At 34.8% G+C, this 5,399-nt stretch overlaps 1 pseudogene; it reads left to right on the forward strand.

Annotated features, from left to right (window-relative positions):
• Nucleotides 1–467: 467 nt before the first annotated feature.
• On the forward strand, nt 468–5,183 carry LOC119642457 (annotated as a pseudogene).
• Nucleotides 5,184–5,399: the final 216 nt, after the last annotated feature.

Here is a 5,399-nt window from a genome sequence, read left to right on the forward strand (position 1 = left end):
CTGAAATACCAAAGTATGCTTTTAACATCTGATTATTGGTTAGAGCTCCCCGATTTCTACAAAATATTCCGCATTCCGGGCATTGATATGGTCCACAAATAGGTATTAAAGTTGCATGTTGTGTATTACAGATTTTTTTTAATTGCTTTGAGGATATCAAAAAATCACACGCCAGCTGATCCGCACTGCCAAATATGCTAGGAACTGTAAGGAAGCGTTTTGCTTCCTTACTGATAACAAATCATTTCGCACAAATGTCTACCCGTAGACCGCAAACTGTCAGTCTGGTTTGTCCCTTACATGTCCTTTTGATAATCAGCAAGAAAAAAAAAAGAGAGAGAGAAGGAAAGGTACCCAGCTAGGAAAGGTACACAAATGTAAGAAATGTATACAAATGTGTAAAATGTATACAAATGTATAAACTCGATAAAATGTATACACATGTACGAATGTATAAGCTTTATAAAATGTGCACATGTACGAAACGTATACAAAGGTATAAACTGTATAAAATGCACACAAATGTAAAAACCTATAAATGTATATATAGTAGAACATAGATAAACATAATTTTTTTTGCCTAAGGAAACATATTGTGAGCACAGAACGGTCCTGACAAACTGTAAAAGTCATAGCGAGACTAGCATTCACACACCTAACGGTTACCAAATCATACGATTCGGTACTAGGATTAGCGTTGTGCAGAGTCATGCCGAGTAGCGGTAAAACAAAGGTCCAAGTTATTTTTATACTATAAATTTTCTTCGAAAGGACTGGCTGAGTATACCCTGCCCAAGAAGACTCGTTACAGAACAATAACAGTATAACCATTCAAGTCCAGTGATTTTTTACCTTCTTTTAAAATACGATGAAACGATCCCACCAATTTAAATCTTTATAGTAAAGATGCTGTTTGGGATCGCGTTGTGCCCCGGGCCGATGATCAAATTCATAATATTCATACCCTTTAATACAAGGTAAACGTTTTGACATAAGTAGAAATGAGCCGACGGTTAAACTAGTATTTACGGGCCATAAACTATTCAATAATGCTTTGGTCGCAAGAATAAATAGATGTTTCTAATACACCATGAGGGTGGAAAGCACTTTCTACACTTTTGCTTAACGGATTCACATACCGAAAACTCCGCTTGGAAAGTATTAACCTCTTGTAGATGATACGGGTATCACAGATATATTCACACATATGATGTCGCATTCTTTTGCCCCGATCCTAAAGTCTGTTGCCAATTTGATTTTAAGCGCATTGCAGGTTTTGGTCTTAGTTGTGCCTGGCGAATATTGCCTAAAAAAATTCGAGGCAACAACGTAGCTGAAAGGTTAGCTTGGCAATGTTAATTAAGCAAAGTGTCATTGCTTATATTCATATTTTAGAGCAGGGTTATTAGTTGACTAGTGGAAAAAGAAAGCTGAGCTGTACAATACCAATGTTGTGCCATTTCCCTTAGGCGACGATTTTCGCTACAGCCAAAATATGGAATGGGAAGCACAACGGGTTAATTGTGAGGCTTTATTTGCACACATCAATGGTGAATCTAATTATTTTGTTGAGGCTCGTTTTGGCACATTAGAGGAATATTTTGATGCCGTTCATCAGGAGCAACGAGAACGTTCGAAAGCGGAGATTTCTTCACGTATGCTGATCGAGCTGATAACTATTGGAGCGGGTAGGAAATGATGTGGTCGTTAAATAGATTGCTACTATAATTAGGCCCACTCAATTTTTTACGTATTGGTTACCATACTTCACGGCCCTATCATCAACGTATGGATCGAGTTTTAATGCATTACATGCTTGGGCTCCGTGGTCTGAAAATGTCCTATTTGATGAGATGTTGCAAAAAGCACGACATCAGCATTCACTGTTTCAACATCATGATGGCGTAACGGGAACAGCAAAACATTATGTGGTAGAAGATTACGCCAAACGAATGTTAAAAGCAGTCAATGATTGTCGTTTTGTTATGCAACAATCGGTATATCGCTTACTTACCAAATCAACGATTAGTGTCATTGTTTATTTTAGTAAAATGAACATTGACAAGAATTTGTGTTTTTATATGTAATCCCGATCTGAAATTTAATTATTTCTACTTCGATGATTCACGTTGGCCTGGTCCAGACGATACTCGCATTACTATAATTTTGGCCAAAGAGTTGCCCTTAATATATTTAGTTTTTCAAACTCTTTGCCCAATGCGCACGAGGAACCTGTTGAATTTTATGTAGTCTCTCTTCATGTAAGAGTGACAGGTCTGGCAGGCAATGCTCGCTTATAAATACAGTAACTCCGCAAGTTCAAGTGAATTTGGTAACATTAATGTGAAAATTCATTAATTTATCGTTCGGTTGCTTCGAAAAGTAAAGGGTCGGTTTGACTATTGTTCATTTTTCGCACAGAATTTCAAACATTTTTTGTGATATTTTATTAAATTTTTTATTTTATGCATTTTTTGGTCGAATAAAATTATCAAATATTAAAGTTGGTTATTATATATCATAGCATCCGTTAGGGTTTTCGCCTTTAAAATTTCAGGAAAAGGAAAACATTATTATTCGAGTTGATGTGGCACGAGCAACGAAGATCATTATTGACGATGTTTCAATTAAGAAAATAAACTAAAGTCATGCAAAATATGGTAAGATTTTAAACAGTGGAGATTTCCGTAAAGTAAATGTAAAAAATTTCAGCCATCATCTTCCACGTTTTAGGAGCAATGAGCAAAAATCCACAAATTTTTGCTTAAAGAAACACAGTGGCATTTACTTTACGCTTTACTATAGACGTATGTTTTGAGTAATTTGGACCTTTTACAATACCAACTTGCGTGCAGAAGCTTTCAATAATCGTGATTAGCCTCTTGGCGGTAATCAATTGTCTCCAAAAAAAAAACCAGGTGATCTACCCTCCTGCATAGAACGATTGACTTATGCGTTTTTCGTGCTGCATGAACTGTGAAAATAAAATTAATTGCGAGTATTTTACCTCAATTAAACACGTGCTTGCGTTTTGGTTTACGCGGGCTTTAAGTTGAGCGTAGGAATCATACGCAGCCATCAGAATCGATGCAGAAAATGGTTCTAAATTGAACGGTATAATAAAAGCAGTCTACGGACGTACAAATTAAACGTAACAATCTCAATGGCAGATAATATATGTAAGTACGATTTCGTAAAAAACTGTTTGATAAAAGTGATACGGCTGGTACGAGGAGATCAGTACGTTTAAGCATTTATGGAGATTTTTTCGGGCCAGTCAAGGCCAAACGGCTTGTTGGGGTGGTTCTGCGCGGTTTTTCTTAAATTTCCTTAGTAAGGATTGTGTGCTAAGCAGTCATTGATTGATGAGACGCGTCGTTTGGTATCTTGTTTTTCTTAAATTGATTTTTACAATTTATTTCTACATTCAAACAGTTTTCAAAAAGTTTCCAAATGTATATTTACGTTAGTATAGTATCTACCTCCGATATATCGTAGCTAAACACTTATGTATGGTCTTCATTTTTATGATTACGTTACGTTCTCTTATATTTTGACGTCATATGGCCTTTTATATTGTTTTCACCAAATTGTAGCATATTCCTTCCTTCTCTCAAATTCGTATTTTTTATTGTAACTATAGAGGTAGAGCAGAATTGAGTGCTATAACACAATCAAACAAACATATAATCAGCATGTGTGCATAGGGATTAGTATATTAATAATTGAATGCTCCATGAATCTTGCAAAGAAAAATATCATGATTCCAGTGATGAACAGATTTCACTACTCTTCAAAGTTGCGAAGACATGGATTTGCCGTTTGAAAAATGAAAAGAATTGGTCTTCACAGAAGGTCTAAGTTTTAAATCGCCACCGGCTTTTGCTCAAGTTTTACAACAAAGTCAACAAACCGAGCTTTAGTTATTGTTCACATCGTTTGCTTGTATATACATACATATGCATATATACATATATACCGACTACTAGTTTGTTCAGAAAACTTTGACTGTGCAGGGTGTACATATAAGAAGAGAGAAGAATACAAAGTGTTTCGTAATCTACTACAATGGTAAAATCGAATGCCACGCCTATAAAAATTGTACAAAACTATTCAGGAGACGTACAAGGGGAGATGAATTTATATTTTTGATACATTTATATAATAAAGATTATATATTACATTTCAACCAAACCATTTCTTTCAATATATATGGAAAGAGAGTTATCATTTTTTTTTTGAAAATAGGGTAAAATCGAATGCCACGCCTATAAAAATTGTACAAAACTATTCAGGAGACGTACAAGGGGAGATGAATTTATATTTTTGATACATTTATATAATAAAGATTATATATTACATTTCCATTGGCCGGAGCGCAATACAGTGCTTTGATGTATTTATTTAAGTCACAGGCGTTATGCTCATTGCATAATAAAAAAGAACATGTAACAAAGTGAAGACGAATGTAGAAATATGTGCTGCGTTGACAAAAAACATTTAAGACTTGATGCCCTGAGTTATCGTTAGAAGGCAACAAATCTTTTAGAAGATTCCAAGGTTTTAACCAAATTACGCCCTAACAGAGTAACATCTTGAAACGTTTAAAACGGTTTGCGACAGAGGACAAGTCCAAAATGTTAGCGTACGAACGATTGAGTCAATATCTCTCATTTATCGCAATCTTGATAAATCTAATGGATCGTAAAGTTTTCGTAGCGTTTGCAAGGAAGAAAAAAAATGCAAAACTATACATTAAGGACACTTTTAAAGCAATACTTGTAAATAATTTTTTTTATGCATCCACTCGCTTTGTTACGCAGCTGGTTGAATATCCTAAAAAAGTTACGTTTTCGGATCATCGTGAAATATCTCTAAGATCAAGATCTTCTGGTATCACTGTCGCTTTTACTAGTGAGGGAATGATTAAATCCATACAACTTGAAGAAAGCGAATTACGTACACCCGCAAGAGTACAATTTTTTAGGTGCGGTAATCGTTTTAAAGGGGAGCTTTCGGCCGCATACCTCTTTTTACCCAATGGTCCCGCCACTCCCATACACAACAACTCTTCACCAGTGGTTTTAGTTACCGAAGGTCCACTGGAGTCCACAGTCTGCATGTTAAAATATAAAAATATATGCATGAATTTACTGCTAATTTCTTACAACTTCTTTATTTAAAACAGCAAAAGTTTTTATTGCTTTATTTTTTTGCAGACTTTCTTACACTACTTAAAGAATATTTATACAATTTAATTTTTCTTTTTTTATATGTATTTTTTTAATTAATAGTATATTGCTTTTTTTGGTAATTTTTTAATTGGAAATACTCGTTTTAGCGCTTACCATATGTTCAGAATGGAGACAGCAAAGAGTTGTGTTTAATAAATGTGAAAA

Source organism: Glossina fuscipes, unplaced genomic scaffold (assembly GCF_014805625.2).
Source record: "Glossina fuscipes isolate IAEA_lab_2018 unplaced genomic scaffold, Yale_Gfus_2 222, whole genome shotgun sequence".
NCBI classification, from domain to species: Eukaryota; Metazoa; Arthropoda; class Insecta; order Diptera; family Glossinidae; genus Glossina; species Glossina fuscipes.